Source organism: Podarcis liolepis (genome assembly GCF_965112155.1).
Source record: "Podarcis liolepis genome assembly, chromosome: 2".
Classification (NCBI taxonomy): Eukaryota; Metazoa; Chordata; class Lepidosauria; order Squamata; family Lacertidae; genus Podarcis; species Podarcis liolepis.
Window position 1 is genome coordinate 41,783,607 of NC_139555.1, and position 20,735 is coordinate 41,804,341.

The 20,735-nt window shown below is 43.1% G+C and overlaps 1 protein-coding gene and 1 long non-coding RNA gene across 8 annotated transcripts in view; one reads left to right on the forward strand and one right to left on the reverse strand.

Moving 5' to 3' along the window:
* The window catches only part of SHISA6 (shisa family member 6), a 261,607-nt gene that overhangs the window by 62,205 nt on the left and 178,667 nt on the right, over nucleotides 1-20,735 (forward strand). The gene's annotated exons all lie outside the window — the stretch shown is intronic.
* Nucleotides 3,655-20,735, reverse strand: part of LOC310699613 — a 40,397-nt gene continuing 23,316 nt past the window's right edge. Inside the window, exons 2-4 of the long non-coding RNA XR_014522156.1 lie at nucleotides 7,640-7,685; nucleotides 6,655-6,771; nucleotides 3,655-5,325 (exon numbers count right to left, since the gene is read on the reverse strand). This is a non-coding gene — a long non-coding RNA (uncharacterized lncRNA). The remainder of the gene's footprint in view (nucleotides 5,326-6,654; nucleotides 6,772-7,639; nucleotides 7,686-20,735) is intronic.

A 20,735-nucleotide genomic window follows, 5' to 3' on the forward strand; every position in this document is an offset into this window, starting at 1 on the left:
GTCAGACAGGAATGGAAAGCACAAAGCACTGAGTTGAAGGTAATAGCCACTGGGACCTATAGAGAGATTCCCAGAAGCATCTCTTCCTTTGTCCCAGGCTTTTCCATTTTTTTCCTGACTGGCTACATATTATTGTCATTTCCACTACTCCAGAGGAAGTTACGGGGGATTTTTGCTTAGATATGCAGGCCTGGTTTGACAGGGCAGGAAGGCAGAGGGGAGAAAATGGAGCATAAAATTGATAAGTGATAGTGGCCATGTGCAAGGCAGGAAAGTGGTGAATGAGCTTCTGCTATCTAGCTTTATCCAGTTTTGCCAACTCTCACTGTTTAATTAGGAGCCTTTCTAGAATTGATTTGCCCCTACAGAATGCTGAATCTTCTGCAGTAATGTAATCAATTACAACTATTCTTTATTTTCAAACCTTATTATTTTAGAAAAGCAACTTTCAGGTTTTCCTTGGAAAAAATATTGTGCATGAATGCTTAAATAAAAGGAGCTGGGTTTATTTATTTATTTTAATACACTCCCCAATCCTAAATGTGTTTACTCTGAAGTAGGCTCTACTGAAATGAATGGGACTTATCTTCCAAATAAGTGTCTTTCAGATTGTATCCGAAAGCTGTGCCTTCGCTATTTGAGCTGTTTGAGACTTGGCAAAGCTCTTTGCATAGTTGTGCCTTAGTGTGTGGCAGCTTTTCATCCTGTGTCCACTTGGTTTGGCCTTTTTTGATTTAGGTTAATTATTTTGAATGTTTACAAGTGGACAAGCTGTGTCTTTGGCCTGATTCAGCCATGGCATTTCTTATGTACTCAGCAATACTTAAATGTGTGTATTATTATTATTTTTTTAAAAAAAACCTTTTGCAAGTGAAGATGCACTGGTGGGCTTGAGGAATGCATGTCTTCTTAACCCATTAATGAATACTGCTATTTGCATGCAAGAGCCATAACTATGTATACCTGTTTCTCGCTTATCTGACCCATCACTGCTTTAGATGTTGTAATTGCAGGCACGTCTCTTGGCATGTGTATACACACACACACACACACACACACACACACACATTTGGACCAAAGCTGTTGTACCAGCTGTAATATCTCAGTAAGTTTACCTGTAAACAGAGATGGTTCTATCTAACCCAGCTTAACTGCAGCTTCATGAAATAAGCTACTATCATTGCAATTCCCTGATATAACTCCCTCTGAAAAATTGCATCTTCATGTTATGGCTTTATCACTGGTGACTTTACTTTTCATCGGTGTATTGTGTTTAGTACTGTGTTAGTTGGAGCTGTTTGTGATCTTGTGTTGGTTTTTCTTTGCACTAGGATACATGTGCCCTCCCCCCCTCCCACTCCGAGCTATCCTTTGTGGTGTGGTTGTGCTGCAAGTGCTAAGTATCAATTCACCGGGAGATTGTTTGGGGGTGGAAGCATAGGTACATGATATGCTATACCATTGAATACCAAATAGGTGATTTGAGGTTTTTGACATTCCGCAGGTTCCTGGGCTTTGGTGATTTATTTTTCTGGTATGGCACTCAGCTGGATGAGTCATCTCAGCCTCACATTTCAGTTTATAAAATAGTGGCAAAGCATATTCTCCAAACTATGGGATGGGAATATGCTCTTGTTTCAGCATAATCAGCAAGAGCTCTCCGGCCATAGGCCTACCCATGATGCAGGCGCTCCCTGTACCAGGATCTTCCTCACAAATGCTTCACACACTGTTCCATTGCTTTGTTAAGTTTGCTTGCACTGCTTTCATTCCACTGAGAATGCGCAGTACAAAATAACATCCACTTAAGGGAGCTTACCCTGCTTTTGCCAGATGCTCACCATTTATGTATCAAGGAAAAATAGGCACACTCTGAGCAGTTAATTCACATGGCAGTTGTCTGTGCAGATGTATAATCCATTTTTCTCAGTCTACAAGCAAAGCCACCTTCTTTCTAATTATCAGGCACAGTTCTGACATAACTGCAGTGTTTCCCACTATGTGAACAAGCCTGCCCTCAGGCTCATAGACCCACCTCCCCTCTCACATGCTACAGGAGGAGAGAGAAAGCTGCTTCTTTTGCTTTTAAGCAAATCATAGTTCCCTGTGATGCGACCATGATTTCAAAGGTGGAATTGACATCCGGGGGGCGGCGCTCTGTCCTGGATCTTAGGCAAGTCAGTTGAAAAATCATGTTTTGGGGGCATTTTTGTAAGAGAGAGAGCGAGCGAGAGGGCTCAACAACTTTTAGGTTTCATAGAAGAACAAGCCAGGATCTGAAACCATGGTTCTGATAGTAGCTTTGTTCTCACTTACCATATTTTAAGCAAACCAAAGTTGGGTTGAGTTTCTGGAATGACAAACTGAGTATCTATACCAGGCCTGCACGTTTTGTGATGTACTACAGCTGAGCACAGCCCACCAGTGATATACTGTGGTCTGCTTTGGGTATTTGACAATCTCCTGGATTTTGCTGTACCTGGATAATAGGGGGGCAGGAACCAGGCCATTTATTGAGCCCTGTTGGAATGTTTTAGGTTAATGGTGGGAATTTTTGGCTTGGTGGGTCACAAAACATGCAGGTCTGGGTAACAGCTATGTACACGCATAAACACAAAAATGGTCTAAAATACCGTATTTTTCGCCCTATAGGACGCGCAACCCATAGGACGCACCTAGTTTTTTTGGGGGGGGGGGAATAAAGAAAAAAAATTATTCCCCCTGCCCCCGCCGCAGGAACTCCCACAGGGCTCCCTAGGCTGCAGTTAGCTTCCTGAAGCACGGGGCACTCTGCTTCAGTGCGCCCCGCGCTCGGGCAAACAGGCTGCGGACAGCTTCCTGAAGCCTGGAGAGGGGGGGGCGGTGCACACCGACCCCTCTCGCTCTCCAAGCTTCAGCGAAAGCCTGCATTCGCCCCATAGGACGCACACACATTTCCCCTTCATTTTTGGAGGGGAAAATGTGCATCCTATAGGGCAAAAAATACGGTAACTGTAAACTTTTTTTCAGAAGATTGCTTCTTCCCATTTCTTTCTTCTTCTTAGCAAAACCATGGGTGCAGGTGTTCTTTGTGCCAAGCTACCCTTGGACAATCTTTGCAGGATTTCTGCTATTAAGTAACAAAACAAAACAAAAACCCCAAACTAGCATGGCTGATTATTGACAGCAGGAATTGCTCAGGTTTTGCATTTCCTTGCTCCTTTTCATTTAAATTGTGTTAACCTTATTCTGTAACTCTGCACAATGCAATTTGTTTTGGCCATTGAGTTTCTCTGTTTTTGAAGAATCAGATAAAGTGCGCAATATATAGCCAATGTGATTTCCTGGTGATTCATGAAACCAAATGAAGGAGTTTATCCCCATTGGAATACTATCAGTTAAGACTCTTAAGTGCTCATCCACATTTCTGCTTGTCCCCTGCTTTCTAGGTATGGGTGCAGACAGTTTTGCATTTTCCCCACTGGTTTCCCTGGAAAACACTCTTTGCCACTGAATCAAAGCAAACAACAATCTGCAGAAAAGTTTTTTATGTTTGATGTTTTATTGTATTTTTAATGTTTTGTTGGAAGCCACCTAGAGTGGCTAGGGAAACCCAGCCAGGTGGGCAGGGTAATAATAATAATAATAATAATAATAATAATAATAATAATAATAATAATAATAATGTCTAATTCAGCTATAAACTGTAGGTTTTCCTGGAGGAAAGTGGGGCAAGTAGAGGTGTGGACAAGCACTGTCAGAATGCTTCATTTCCTGTTTCCCCCTCACACCCTTTACTTCACCTCAGATAAAAGTTGCCTCTTTTCATTGGCCCCTTCCACTGTCAGGGGCAATTCTGCAACAAATGTCCCTAAGAAGCAGAGTCTATACTCACCCACACCCTCTCTCCCCAGGCCACACATCTCAGCTGGCCTTGCTCCACACCCTCCTTGAGTTTGTTTGTTTTTTGGTCTAGCTGAAATATGTCCTTGAACTCTGATAATGACTCTTGCTTACCTGGGTAGAGGACAAAGCAGGCTGTGGAGGTGCATGTAGATGCTAGCCTACAGTACAAATGTAAAATTTGCATTCGTTGCTCCACCTACATCTTCCTCTGGCCTCGCCCACCACTGGCATGTGGCTCTCGGAAGGTTGTCCAGAAAGGAATGTGGCCCCCAAGCTGAAAAAGATTTTCCACCCCCCCACCCCTATTAAAAGTTGTAGAAATATACACAATGGGAGGACTTGGATCATATATTATTGTGCTCACAATACTTCCAAATAGTATTTTGGTTTCTTAAGACATATGCTTTGTGAAATGAGGAATATGTGTTTCAAATTCCATTTTATATTGGGGGAATATTACATCAGGCTCTGCATCTAAACACATATAAAATAAACAACCCTCAAGTTTCTTGCTCTCTAACATCTGCTGCTTAGGTTGTAGGTTAGTGTAAATAGTGTTAGGAGCACAGGAATCTCACTTGAATGGATGCAAACATTATACAAGTCCTTAACTATTCAACAGCTAGCATTAGTGAGCTATAAATGAAGCAGCCCCTTTCTACCAGAGCAATCCTGTAACTTCCAGAAATCAGTTATCTCACTGAGGATGCCTGCCATCTATGAAAAATGAGCAGGGCAATATTATGAGAGAAAAACACAAAGAACAGTAGGGAGTTGGAGCAGGAGACTTGAAAAATATAGAGTATTTTCTGTGTGTTTTGTATTGCATGTCTATATTTTTATTGCACCTAATTGAAACTCTTTTGTAAGCTGTTTTGTGTGTGTTTCAGTAGAAAAAGTGGATGATGATTAAGTCAAATGAAAGTAAGCAAAGAGAAGACAGGGACATGAAGACAGGTAGATGACAAGAGTCGGGAAAATGAGATTAATAACATGACAATACACATTCCCCACATATGGCAATGGCATTTGTTCCAGCATAGCATAAGGAGCACATGTGATAGCATGCAAGTGAAGAGTTGCATTAGACATTGCTTTTTAAGCCAAAAAAGAATGTTTACCTACATGCTTGTCTCTGATACACATATCCTATTCATTTCAAAGTGTAGTGGTTAACCTGATGACTTATCCCACAGAAACCTACACAAAATTGTAAAAACAGTCAGAAAAGCTAGAATGTGGGTGAGAGACTCTTCTTCAGGATCAGCCTGCAAAATCCACAAAGTCATGGATGGCACTCTCCCTTGTCTTTCTTGTTCTCCCATTTTCTCCCTAAGCGCTGTCCAGGGTCCTGATGTCTTTTTCATGTCATCTTCTAATAATACAAACTTCCCCCTTTTAGATTGCAGTCTCAGTGTTGATTGCTCCTCCGTTGCATACCTGAAATAAAATAAACCAACTAAAAACCACTGTGTAGATATGAATCTGTATAAATGCATGTGTGGCTATGTCCCTCTTTGTGTCCACCCTTACCATCAAGGTTCTGCTCACAGGAATACATGAGAAGCTGTCACACTTTCAAGGAGTGCAGTTAGGACCCTCTTTCACTGTGTCACTTCATCAAATGTCCCTGTTTTCTCAAAATGGTTCATTAAGCATTTCATGTGCTGCCAGTTAGATATAGTTAAGGAAAGCTGGAAGGGGCACATAGTCTCATAGCAGCAGCCAAAGTTCTCCATGAATAAGCAATGCAAAAAATGAGATTTTGGCAAGTACACTCCCAGTTATCATTAACACTTGTTAGCAAGATCACATTGGCATGGGGAGAGCAAATTGCAGTCATCTGCATCCCAATGAATTAGTTTATTGTCACCCAATATAATATCTATTCATTGTGATTGCATGAAGTGTGTGTACTCTGTTTTCTGATTTCAAATTAATGGAAGATTATCCAGATTCTGCAGCCAATTATATATGTTGCAGACAGAACAGCTAGACTAGGGAAGGGTGATTCATAGTTAGTGAGCATTACCAAAGAATTCCTGCTCCAGTGGAAATCTTATTTATGGTAGCTTATTTATCTGCACTGTCTCTGGACAACTTGTTTAGTATGGGGCAGCAAAAGGACAACAGGAAGGGAGGTCTGTTTCAGAGACAGGCCAAGGACCTATAAAGATGCTTGAAGCAAGACATGCGCTCATAAGCATATTACAAGGCATAGAAAGATCTGAAGCAGAAGAGAAGAAACCACCAACTATGTGCCAGCATTATATATTTCATATGCTCAGGGACAACAAACATGATAAAGGGAAATGCAAAACTGAACTAAACCTAGCACATAAGCTATCATTGTTGCTATGACTGTATTTTACAGGATAAGTAAAACTCTACAAGAGTAACAAACATGTCACTGTACCATTACGCAGATTTTGTTTCACTGTGTGGTCTTTTTCAGATATCCCATCACAAGGCAGAACTGTCATTGTACAGTTAGCAGGTAGTGTTAGAATTTTCTCTGTTCCCACCATTGCACTATGTAGTACCAACTCTGCACTTGGAATTTCTGGGTCTTATCACTTTCTATTTTTATTTTGAAGTTGGCGCTCTTTAGCAAGTTCCTGAAGATGCCAGCAATGAATCTCTGCTAGCACATTCAGCTTTGGCATTGGGGCTAAAGGTAAAATTGCAATGAATGACAGCTATTAATAAGAGATAGGGGGAAGCAGGCACTGGCAATTAGGATGAAGATTGTAACCTAAAATACTTGACCTGTGCACAGGCAGCATCTGAATTTCCACTGAGTGATTCCAGTAGGCCAAGGAACTCTGAGGGTGGAGCCAAGGGAGAAGTTGGATTATCAAGGTGTATGGGGAGCACCCATTAATCCTGAAATATAGCAGAGAAGCTAAATGCAGCATTTGCATCTGCCTTTACACAAATATCAAAGAGAAATCTACAGTTGCAACTATTATTTTTCAGATGGCAAATTCCACAAAACAGTTCTAGTCATATAGTAGGATACTGTCTAGAGTATAATCATCCAGGCAGGCAGGTAGTATTTTTTCCAGGTTTATTGGCACAAATGTTTCTGAGGCATAATTCCTTCAAACATGTCAGTACATTAAACCTTTAAATAAAGATTGGTCAAATACATTACCACATTCAGCTAGTGACCTCAAAGCAGCTAATAACATTTATAAACATAGCAGATAAACCAACCCCATAGCAGCAGTACTCAAGAAGCAAAACAACCAACCCCACCAGCCAATGCTTAAATGGCCATGTTTGCACAATAAAATTAGTTTAGATAGCTAAATCAAACTGTGGTGATCTCACATAGCAGGATTTGGAGAGAGAAAGACAAAATGGTACATGAAATTCTGTGTCAACATTGGGATCAGACTGGGGCTATGCCCCCAATTCCAGACCTGGAGGATGCACTCTATAGCTGAAAGGCCGCAGGTGTCATGTGTCTGTTTTGCTCCAGTTCAATACCTGGTGCTTAACAACCTATTGCCTACTCAACAGAGCAATCTTGGAATCTTTGTGAGATTTCAGATCCCAGTGATGCAGCAACCAGAAGGGAGAACTGCGTTATTAGAAAGGGGGAAAGCAGTAATGTACAAGGTCTCCCATAATGTTCTGTATAAATAAATTGTATTTCTTCAACACTCTGTTGAAACAAATACTGTACATACAAATGGAGAAGGCATAGATAAGAGGAATAAAAAGGACTGGACATAGTGGGACTTACTTCCAAGTAGAAGTGCCATGAGTTTTCATTGAGACCAAGAGATAAGCTAAAGTGGTATTAACTAGTTAGCTAATTATTTAAATTTCTATACTACCCTTCACCCAGGGATCGCAAAGTAGTTTGCAATATAAAAACACAAAAATATGTAACATGGCAACAAACAAAAAACAACACTCCCCGTCCCAAAGTATAAAAGGCCATAGATTATTTAATTAGCCAAAGTTATACAATATGACAAAGTGTTTCGAAGTTAAACTTGAGTAGGAAAAGATGGTTGAGGCCTTTCTTTATCCTTTCATATTGAAAGGATCACCAAAAATAATAAAGACACTGGTCAGAATGAAACAAAGAAATGTTTGGATTTAAGCTTGTTGAAGTCAACACTCTGCATTGGATTGTAGCTACTCAGTTGAAAAAGAGAGACAGAGAAATGCTTTTGCATGCATCACACAGCACCCCTTTGAATTACTCTCCCATTACTAAGTCTGGTGGAAGATAATATCATAATTCAGGTGGTGGAGAAGAGATACTCATGGAAGACAATAACCTGAGTGACTATCATATAGCTCAGCTGGGGCATCCATACTGATGTTCATGGTATTCTTGTCATCTTAAACTGGTGAGGCCGGAGGTGATGGCAAAGAGTGATGTATTCTGGTTGTATACACTATTGTATGCACTGTTGGTTTGAAATTTAGCGATTATTTTCTTGCTAACTTTAAGTCACTAGCAGAACGATGTGCAAATATCTATGCAGAAAGAGAAAGGGGCAGAGACAGGAATAAGAAACTGTATCAAGTGGGGTATACAGAACTTTTCAAACAAGTTTCTGTAAACATGTTGATTTTTAGGTCACCGGTAAAATGATGTCTCATATAGATAATGCACAAATGTCTATATGCCGGAAGAGGAAGAGACAGTGAGGAATTCTATTGAGTTGGCTAGATAGAACTTCCCAAACAAGAACCCATAAACTATCATTTCCCACACTCGTCCTTTTTATCCTTTTATCCCATATATCCTTATACTGAAAAAAGAATAGCGTCAGAGGCAGGCCGATCTTAATGGCATAAGAAATAGATTCAGATTTAACTTACGTTTACATGCCCATTTTATTTAAATAGTTCCTGCTGATAAATCAGTATTTGCACCTCCATAACCCACCTTGGGAGATGGGAGTAAACCATCTTTGTCACAGTCTATGAAGCTATGGTTTATATGGAGGTAACTTGCACTAATTGGTATACAGTTGTCCAACCCAGTAGGCTTGAGAAAAAGCAACTGAGGCTACTGACTGACTTTCTTTTATAGCCACATGCCACCACTTTGTTGCATACCTGTGTCTTTAAGGCATCCCTTTCCTCCATTTTCTCTGCCAGTGGCTTTATTTTCATCTTAGCAGTTATGTAGCAATCTATTTCACCCTAATGAATTCCTCTTTCTTTGCCTTGTGTATTATGTCAAAATAAATCACACAACTCAAAGGGAAAAGTCAGTCTATTATTGAGTGCCCTTTCCCAGGAAGGATTCTTCCTACTGAGCTACATGGGCTCTCTATTGTCACTAGTCTTTAAGCGTGGGGATTGTGGGCTGCCTCATCACATTGCTTACATGTGTAAAAGCAAAAAAGGGGGAGGGATGCTTCAACATTCTCTTGGAAAGGGTTTCTCTTTCAGTATTTATTGATCAGTATTTGGCCATATAAGTCCATCTGCTGCTCCTGCTTAGATCTCATTTAGTGCCTTAAAAATGGTGCTTTGCTCACAAAGGATTTTATGAGAAATTCAATATTCTCAAAAGGAGGGGAAAAAATCTAATGTCCTTTCCACTGCTTCGTTTGTAATTAATCCAAACTGGACTTCACAAGCAGTAATTTTAGATATTATAGAGTCCCCCACCTCTGCCTCTTCTGAGATGTCTGTTGTGGCATGTGTCTGAAAAAGTGTTTTTTCCTTCTTCTTCCGAGATAATGTTTTATTCATATGCAGCTTTAAGTCATGTTAATATAGTAATTGATTAAGCAATTAAGCATTCATACAATCAACAGATTAATGTTTAAAATAACAGTTCTATTTTTTAAAAAAGAGAAAATCCACTTTGAGAAGGGGTGTCAAAGTGGTAGTAGGCAGGAGGTGCTGAATACCCCCCCCCAATCTTCTGAATCCCAAATTTCCCATCCTGAAGTGGCTCGTCTTAAGGGGGGGGGGAGGAAGCAGGCAGGCAGCCTTCCTGAATTTGCTGCATATTTTTGCATGCCATATTTTTGTTAGACCTTGATAATCCCAAGGAAGTGAGAGGAGACTGGAAATCTTCCAAGCAGCAGCCTCACAGGAATAAACACAGGCAAAATCAAGGGTTTGCTCGCTTGCTCGCTATGGTAGCTTCACAGCACAAACTCACAAACAAATCCATGAGCCTGTAATGCTGCCTTCAGTAGTTTTCATGGCTGCTCCAGATATAATTTTTCATCTTAAAGGCACAAGTGAAGAATGTAAATAAAATGCATCAAACATATTGCAAGCATCTATGCAGATCAGGACCAGACACAATCCCCAGGCAAAGCCAGGTATTTTGCACTCCATTATGCACACAGTTATGATGTCACAGGACTAAGGAAAAGTAACAGTCCTCACCAATAAACCCAGATAGAGACTAGAGACAATAAGAATATTTACGACAATGGTGTATCTCCATTCATTTTTCCTAAGCTGAGCTGGCCCAGCTCTGTAACCCTCTGAACACAAAACGTTTTGGGTCCCTACTTATCCTATTTGCTATTTTCCGCATTAGTTCCAGTTTCAACATATTCTTCTCAGATATGAATGACCAAAACTGGACACTTGTTTCAAGCAATGCATTATCTGAGCTTAGTATTGGAAATGCATGCCCTAATAATTCTGCATGCTGGTCACAACTAGCAAGTCAAGGATCTCTTCAGCGGCTTATAGTTATTTAATGGCCAGGATCCCATCTCCAAATGCTCCACCTCACTTGTCTTTTCCTGTTGACCACAACATTATGTATTTCCCAAATGCATAACTATATAACTTTGTAACCTTAGGGAGAAATTCAACATCACGCTTAAGTGATTGTTCCATTAGGGAAGCATTTGGCTCCACTGTTCTGAGCATTCTCCTGAGCTCCCCGGAGTCAATTTTAGTTGGTGCTGGGGAAGAAGGGTGGGAAAGCTGTGTTTTATATTGTAGCAATGCCAAGATGAGTCACACTGAGGGTATGGACTCCACTCTTCAAATAAAGGGTAAAAAGATAGTGGGATATTTCTGCCTCTCCCCCTCTCCAAAAGAAAAGTTCACAGGCTAATAATCTCTTTAAGTTAGTGGTACATCAATGGACTGCCTTGTTTTATCTGAAGTGAATAAAGGCTCATGGCTCAGTTACAGTAGTTCATTTTGCTTCACTAGTACTCTGGCTGCAGACCATAATTTGTTAACTGGAATATGGGGCTTCCATATATTTTGTCCAGCTGAAGGGCCTTGTTCACCATGGAATTTTTAAATTTTCCTTGCAGTATTTTGCTGCATATAGCTATTACATCTCATGTGTCTTCAATGATGTTGTGGTAAGCATTGTGAAATCAGTGGTCTGCTTCAGCCACATGCAGTCACATGGGAAAGTTGGAAATAATTTGTCAGATCTTGTGCTGTTTGACTCTTGGCCTGCCATCATCACATAAACAACTCAGTTTCTCAGGCTGTGAGCGTGTGAACATTTGACACCTTCCATGACACATTCAAGTTGCCCAGTTTATCAATTATCAGTTTCAAGAGCTGAGATCAGACACCTGTGTTTCTGAAACTGAACACTGGCTAGTTTCCCCAGGTCATTTTGTACCTACAGAGTTGGTTGAGGAAGCATGTCTCTTAGCAGTTTCTATAACAGCTACCTATTACTTACTTGTGCAGTTTTGAAACACCAGTCAGATAATTCACAGGTCCCTGAGGACAGAGTAACACAAATCTTCAGGGAGTAGGTGAGGGAGGCAGCTGTCTTGTTTGGAGTATTCACAACTTTTTAGTGCTTTTCAGGGATGTTTCTTATTTTATTTTTAAAATCCTCTTCCTCTGCATTGAGACAGATTTTTCTGCTGGGATGTCCAAGTGACAATCACAATACTCATCCTCCTCTGGGTTACAATGGGAATGTAGAATCGAGTCAGATAAAGGAAAAAGCCTTGATGCTCATTTTGTCCATCCTTTCTGTTATGCTTATGGCCCTCAAATGGGTTAAGGCTGATTTCAGCAGTCAAACGTTCAAACATGTTACAGGTTTTATGGAAGCTTCAGGTTTCCTGTTTCTCCCATCCTACAATATTTTTACTTAATCTTGTGTGAGGTTCCGTTCCTATTGTTTTAAAAAAATAAAAACTGATTTCCTTCCAATACATTTTCTGCTCCTCCAACATTCAAGGATATTGTGGGTATCATCTTCTGTTAGTGATTGAGTTTTAACCAAGAAGCTTTTACTGGCAAAGAAAAGAAATTGCTCAGCATTGGTACTTTCTAGTGATATTGTAATCTGCATATACTTATATCTGGTAACATGCTGACATGAAGTTGGACACACCTCTTCAGTGGCCCCATTAATGTGAATGTGATGGGGACTTACTTGGTATTAGTGTGGATAAAAATATGTTCCTGTTAGCTTCCCTGGTGCCATGGAGGACCCCATTGCAGAACATGCTACAATTATTCCAGCCTCTGATCAGGGACATGATGAATTATCATGCTTTTTTTCTTTCTGGTGGCGCCCATGCTTGTCCCAAGATGCAAGGTGGAGCCCCATCAATTTCCAATGACTAAGGACATGGCATGACTAGAGAAGAAAAGCTTATGGTACAATTAAGAAGTATTTGCTCCATCAGGGTGACAGTGATGAATCACAAGATTGCCAGCCTTCTCCATATGTTTCCATTCCTTCTCATCAAGCACAGTTTATACCAACTTTCCTGGGTCCTTCTGTGGTGGGAGATCTTTTCTACTCATTTAGGCTTCCTGCATATTTGTGAACCTTGGGCCTCCATGAATAGGAAATGTTTCCTGCTGCAGAAGTTATTCTAGGGGAAGCTGGCACAAGCTGCCCAACAATGGAAGTGGGGCTAATGGCCCTGCAGCCCTTTACTACTTACATTGCCGCTTTATAGCTCGAGTGCTGGAAAATGGCTTATGCTTGCTTCAGCACAAGATTGGCTTATTCCTATCTGACTTTCTGAGCAACAATGCAGGGAAGTTAAGGCATGATACTGCAAGCATTTTTACACTTTCTATTTATGGAATGAATGCTAGCTGTGGTAGAGCTAGTCCGGGGTCAGCAACCTAAGGCCCATGGGCCACAAGTGGCCCACGGGGGTCTTTTAACCGGCCCATGAGCCACCCCTGAACCGAGCTGCCCACTTGGCGAGTCCCCGCGTGCTGCGCTAAACCAGTGCAACGCGGGGACTTGCTTCTACGGCTCCAGAAATCGCGTCTGTGCATACACAGATGCCGGAAATCACAGGGAGGTGGGTGAGTGATCTGGCCCACGGAGGGATCTCCACTGGAGTGAACCGCCCTAGGCAAGGTAAACCTTGCCGATCCCTGAACTAGTCTTTGAAAGGAGCTAATTCTTCATGGAATAGTCATAGGGCTGGAAGGGACTAGAAAATCATGAAGTCCAACCCTTGCCACATATTAATACCCTTCACACATCATCAACCCCCAAGATTAAGTCATATCATCTGAACTGCAATGAGCCACAATAAAATACCTGTCTTACAGGTGGCAATGACTACTTTATATAGTGTGGGGAGAATACTCAGATAGCCAACAGTGCCACTGTGTGTCAATCCACACATGATGTTTGCCTCACCAAGAAGAGCATCACCTAGATGTACAAGCTTAGAGCAGCAAAGTAAAAGCCAAGAAGGTGGCTGCCAAAAGACTGAAAGGACTAGTCTGTTGGGTTTTTCAACCAGCAAACTTCCTTGTAGCGCTGCAAACCAGAGCTGGGGGCACTGTTATACGGTGGTTCCGCTCCTTTCTCCTGGGCCGTGTCCAGAAAGTGGTGGTGGGGGATGAGTGTTCAGACCCCTGGGCTCTCACTTGTGGGGTGCCTCAGGGTTCCGTCCTCTCCCCCATGCTTTTTAATATCTATATGAAGCCACTGGGAGAGATCATCAGGGGTTTTGGGCTGGGTGTTCATCAGTATGCAGATGACACCCAGCTCTACCTCTCCTTTAAATCAGAACCAGTGAAGGCGGTGAAGGTCCTGTGTGAGTGCCTGGAGGCTGTTGGAGGATGGATGGCGGCTAACAGATTGAGGTTGAATCCTGACAAGACAGAAGTACTGTTTTTGGGGGACAGGGGGCGGGCGGGTGTGGGGGATTCCCTGGTCCTGAATGGGGTAACTGTGCCCCTGAAGGACCAGGTGCGCAGCCTGGGAGTCATTTTGGACTCACAGCTGTCCATGGAAGCACAGGTTAATTCTGTGTCCAGGGCAGCTGTCTACCAGCTCCACCTGGTATGCAGGCTAAGACCCTACCTGCCCGTGGACTGTCTTGCCAGAGTGGTGCATGCTCTAGTTATCTCCCGCTTGGACTACTGCAACGCGCTCTACGTGGGGCTACCTTTGAAGGTGACCCGGAAACTGCAATTAATCCAGAATGCGGCAGCTAGACTGGTGACTGGGAGTGGCCGCCGGGACCACATAACACGGGTTCTGAGAGATCTGCATTGGCTCCCAGTACGTTTCCGAGCACAATTCAAAGTGTTGGTGCTGACCTTTAAAGCCCTAAACAGCCTCGGTCCAGTATACCTGAAGGAGCGTCTCCACCCCCATCGTTCAGCCCGGACACTGAGATCCAGCGCCGAGAGCCTTCTGGCGGTTCCCTCATTGCGAGAAGTAAGGTTACAGGGAACCAGGCAGGGGGCCTTCTCGGTAGTGGCGCCTGCCCTGTGGAACGCCCTCCCAGCAGATGTCAAAGCAATAAACAACTATTTTACTTTTAAAAGTCATCTGAAGGCAGCCCTCTTTAGGGAAGTTTTTAATGTTTGATGCTGTACTGTTTTTAATATTCAGTTGGAAGCCGCCCAGAGTGGCTGGGGAAACCCAGCCAGATGGGCGGGGTATAAATAATAAATTATTATTATTATTATTATTATTATTATTATTATTATTATTATTTATCACATCCATTTTTCAACTGGCAAACTTCCTTGTAGCATCGCAAACCATGTTTTATCACATCCATTTCAGTGGCTGAGATGGGAGGAGATTCTCCTGTTGCACACTTTGGAAAGACCTGTCACTGTGCTAGGTCCTTTTTGGCTCACAGTCTGCAGCAAGCAGAAGCAGGAGGCTTTGGAGTCGAAGTATCAGGTAATGTCATTCATAAGGAGGACAAAAGGTGGCGAGTGCAGAGGTACTTCTCCCTAGATGCACAGTTACTGCAGGGCCTTCCAGATACCTTCAGGGCAGCTAGAAGCAACATTGACACACAGGGGCCTTCATTGTTCAATATCAGTTTAAGTTTTAAATGTAGGCCACTAACATTTACACCAAGCCAGATCACTTAGCCATTTGCTCTTCATATGGCCTTGCTCCCGATGAGCAGGAAGCAATCTCAGAGGTATGGATTTCACACCAGTGGCGTAGCATGGGTTGTCAGCACCCGGGGCAAGGCAAGTAATTTGCGCCCCCTAACCCGTGGATTTGCGCCCCCTAACCCGTGGATTTGCGCCCCCTATCTCTAACCCCCAGATGTTGCGCCCGGTGCAGCCGGCCCCCCTGCACCCCCCACGCTACGCCACTGTTTCACACCAATACTTATCACGATGCACAGAGGCCTACAGAATGATTCTAAACCCCTGTTCATTTCAGAAACAAGCCTTCTCTTTTAGAAGGTGAGCGAGTCAAAGGTTGTCACTCTTCCATCCACATAGATGGGATCTCCAGATGAATGGCAGCTTGAAACAGAAAGCTGCTTCACCCCTCCTGCCAAACTCTTCTTATGCAAGCCTGTTCCTAGTTGCCATTGCAAGAAAACCTATGATGAATAGTCCAAAGAACACGGCAAAGTCGGGGAACAAATCCCTGCAATACGGGAGTCTTTGCTACCAGACAGACATAACATAGGAACATGGCTTCTTTAAACTCTTTCTGAAGTTTAAAGATAAGCCCTTGAGGCAAACCTTATCCAGCTACATTGTAGGTGGCAGACAGAAGGGTGTGTGATGCAGCAGGGCTTTCAAGGAACAAATTACCGTACATACTACATGTTTGTGGGATAGCATACCGTGGAGCTGTCAGGCAATGGCAGAACAGTTTCTGATGATAGGAGGGGTCCCAACACAATGTGATATAAGTTCAAGTCCTCTCACATATTGTCTTGCACAGGCTAAATATTCCCAGTCCCTTTGTCCTTTCCTTATAAGGTCGTGCATTCTAAATTCCTCAACATCTTCACAGCTGCTTTCAGAATCTTTTCCAGTTTGAGTGCATCCTGGTGAAAATATGGTAATCAGACTTGGACACAATATTCCAACTTTTGTTGTTGTTCCAATGTCATGGTATTGACTCTGCATCCAGACTGTGATGCACGCTAATCCCTAAAGCCTTCTCAGGAGTGCTGGAAGCTGGCCACTGTCCCTCCCTTTCTATAGTTACATATTTGGCTTTTCTTTCCAATGGGTGATGCTTTGCCATTTCTCATTCCTTAATTGCATTCCATGACATATAACCCAGTTGCTCCAATGTCATTTTGAATGATAATCCTGTCCTCTGTAGTGTTTGCAATTCCTCATATTTCCCGCATGTTGGATGGGTATAATCTTCACTTCTTCATCCAAGTTATTAATGAAAATGTTAAATAGCCCTGGATTCATGACAAACATCTGCAGAAACCATCTTTTACAGAAACCTATTTTGAAACAGAACTATACTCTTATTAAAGGGATGGGAAAGCGATTGCCATGGGCAGCGCATGGTGAAGGCCTAGGCCTGCTTTCCAAAATCTGCCCCTTCAAAATTAACGTGGGATCCAGGCCCTGAGAAGGGGCAGGAAAATGGCTGCCTTCTACTAACTCAGGAGCCACATTCCACTCACTTCTTGTCTTGAACCTGAATTAGGGTGGCCATGTGTCCTACATTATAGATGCCAGTCCTTTACTGGAATGCATCCTTTATTTGAAGGCTGCCAAAGCCTGGTTTGAGGATAAAGATCTCTAAGAAGGGAGAGGAGAGGCTTTGAAACTGCTCATCAACAATTGGCAGGTGGGACAGATACACCAGTCACCTGGCCACAGCCTTCTCCATGGTGTATTACAGTCTTATTTACTTTCTCGTAATTTCTAAAATTGCATCTAGACATCTAAAGTAAAGCACAAGCACACACATCTTATGAATATCTCTTCCTCTGTTCTCCGCTTTTTGGTAATATGTTTCATTTACTTTTCTGTTTTAAGTCAGGTATCAAATGGCCACCTTAACCAAGCTCCTTGTTTGGGAGAGGTCTTGGCCATGGGAGACATTTCTCCCTCCTTCATAGCTCAAGGAGTCCTCTTAGAAGAAAAGGGAGGCATTGCATTCACCCACCACCATGCAAGTGTGCAATTAAATTTCCAGGTGAGGTGCGGGGGTCATATTTATTCTAATGCACATGCATTGATCATCGTGCCCATGAACACTAAGGCACTTTGTAGTGCACACAGCCTGTGGAGGAATTTTTTGAGCTGTGGATAACTATATAACAATATAAACTTGGGAAGAGTAGAAGGGAAGGGAAGTTTTTTTGACCTCGTGGCATGCATCTCACTGACCCCAATGGCAACCTGCAGAAAACCATAAATTGTCAGGGCATCAAGGAGACCATTTCCCCTATTCTCAGAGGAAATCCATTGTGCAGCTGCATTTGGAATACTATGTACCGTTCTGGTCATCTCACCTTAAAATGGATATTGTAGATCTGGAAAAGGTTCAGGAAAGGGCAACCAAAATGATCAAGGGGATGGAGCAAATCCCTATGAATAAAGATTACAGCATTTGGGACTCCATGGCATGGAGAAAGTAGATAGAAAACATTTTCCGCTTCTCTCATAACACTAAAACTCATGGATATCCAATGAATGTTGAATGATTGAAGACAGAAAAAATAAAGTACTTCATCATGCAGCACATAGTTAAAACTAAGACTTTCTTCACCGCCTCTATTGCATCTGCAGAAAACAGCAGCAGGAGACTCTTTCAGGTGGTTCGCAATTTGGCGGAACCATCTGCTCCATTGGGGCCCAGTACGGGCCACATGATCTCCTGCAATGATTTTGCAAAGTTTTTTGCAGATAAAGTTGCTCAGATTTGGGAAGAGATAGACTCCACCGTGGGAGCAGGGCCAGGGCGGGAGAGCGCTAGAGTCCTGTCTAGTCAAGCTGCATGGAATCAATTCCAATCTGTTACCTCTGAGGATGTGGACGAGTGAAGCCAACCACCTGTCTCCTGGATCCTTGCCCATCCTGGCTTATAAAAGCTAGCCGGGAAGGACTGGGTGATGTGCTTCATGGGGTGGTGAATGCTTCTCTCTGTGAGGGAGCCTTCCCAGACCCGCTGAAAGAGGTTATCAAACCGCTTCTTCAAAAACCATCTTTAGATGCTGCCAATATGGCCAACTATCACCCAGTCTCAAATCTTCCATTCTTGGGCAAGGTGATTGAGCGAGTGGTTGCTGAACTACTCCAGGCACACCTGGAAGAAGCGGACCATTTGGATCCCTTCCAGTCGGGATTCAGGCCTTCTCATGGGACTGAAACTGCCTTGGTCACACTGGACGATGATCTCCGGTGGGCTAGGGACAAGGGTGAGAGCTGTTTCCTAGTTCTGCTGGATCTCTCAGTGGCTTTTGATACCATCGACCATAACATCCTTCTGGACTGTCTAGAGGGGCTGGGAGCTGGGGGCACAGTTATACAGTGGTTCCACTCCTTCCACCAGGGCCGTGTTCAGAAAGTGGTGGTGGGGGATGAGTGTTCAGACCCCTGGGCTCTCACTTGTGGGGTGCCTCAGGGTTCTGTCCTCTCCCCCATGTTTTTCAACATCTACATGCAACCGCTGGGAGAGATCACCAGGGGGTTTGGGCTGGGTGTTCATCAGTATGCGGATGATACCCAGCTCTACCTCTCTTTCAAATCAGAATCAATGAAGGCGGTGAATGTCCTGTGTGAGTGGCTGGAGGCATTTGGAGGATGGCTGGCGGATAACAGATTGAGGTTGAATCCTGACAAGACAGAAGTACTGTTTTGGGGGGACAGGAGGCGGGCAGGTATGGAGGACTCCCTGGTCCTGAATGGGGTAACTGTGCCCCTGAAGGACCAGGTGCGCAGCCTGGGAGTCATTTTGGACTCACAGCTGTCCATAGAGGCACAGGTCAATTTTGTATCCATGGCAGCTGTTTACCAGCTCCATCTGGTATGCAGGCTGAGACTCTATCTGCCTGCAGACTGTTTCGCCAGAGTGGTGCACGCTCTAGTTATCTCTCGCTTGGACTACTGCAATGCCCTCTATGTGGGACTACCTTTGAAGGTTACCCAGAAACTACAAATAATCCAGAATGCAGCAGCTAGACTGGTGACTGGGAGCAGCCACCGAGACCACATAACACTGGTCTTGAAAGATCTACATTGGCTCCCAGTACTTTTCCGAGCACAATTCAAAGTGTTGGTGCTGACCTTTAAAGCCCTAAACGTCCTCGGTCCAGTATACCTTATTGAGCGTCTCCACCCCCATTGTCCATCCCAGACACTGAGGTCCAGCGCCGAGGGCCTTCTGGCGGTTCCCTCACTGCAAGAAGCCAAGTTACAGGGAACCAGGCAGAGGGCCGTCTCGGAAGTGTCACCCGCCCTGTGGAACGCCCTCCCACCAGATGTCAAAGAGATAAACAACTACCTGTCATTTAGAAGACATCTGAAGGCAGCCCTGTTTAGGGAAGCTTTTAATGTTTAACAGACTATTGTATTTGAATATTTTGTTAGAAGCCGCCCAGAGTGGCTGGGGAAACCCAGCCAGATGGGTGGGGTATAAATAATAAATTATTATTATTATTATTATTATTATTATTATTATTATTATTATATGGCAGTCACTCCCACTGGAGGCAGAGATGGTCACCAACATAGATGACTTTAATCGGGGATTAAAGAAATCCATGGAGGAGAGGGCTATCAATTAGTCAATGGCTGTTAGCCATTATGGCTATGCTCTGCCTCATAGTTGGAGACAGTAGTGCTTCTGAGTACTAGTTTCTGGAAACCATAAAAGGGCAGAGTGCCCTTGTGCTCAGATCCTACATATGGGTTTTCTGCAGGCATCTGGTTGGCCACTGTGAACACAGGATGCTGAACTAGATGGGCCATTGGCCTGATCCAGCAGGTTCTTCTTATGTTCTTACATTCTCACTCAATTTCCCTTCCTTTTTGCAACTAACATCTTCAATATTCCACAAGTCAACTGTGGACTTAATTGATAGACTCAAAAAGTTGGCCCGACAAATGGTTCTTCTAGACCTCCTAGTTTTCTTTCCCCATCATTCTTATAGTGAAAGTGAAAGTTGCCATGGAAAATAATGGATAAATCTAGGATGTTAACATAGCTACCACATTTGCTGACTCCGCCCCCCCCCCAAAAAAATCCCCAAAGGATAGCAGTAAAGTCAGCAGTGAAAAATGAACCAAGAAGTACCCTCCACAAACAATGAGTTGAGCTACTTGGTTCTGGAAGCTCACAAGGACATTGTTGGGTTAAAAAAGAAATTCCTTTCAATTTACAAACTTATAGACTTCTTTGTACTCAGGAGTCCCCTGAATATGAGAAAAAGACTAGCTTGTTTTTGGATGACCTTGTTTCTGTTCCAGACTGAGAGACGTGTTAGTGGTTCCTCTAAATTGATACAATTAGCAATCTTAATGCATTTACTGCTTGTAATTCAACCAAAAGGGAAGAGACATAGCTCAGTAGTGAAGCAGCCGCCTTGCAGACAGAAAGTCCGAGGTCCAAACCCCAGCAGCTCCAAGCAGGGCTGAAAATGTTCCTTGTCTGAAACACAGGCAAGGCACTT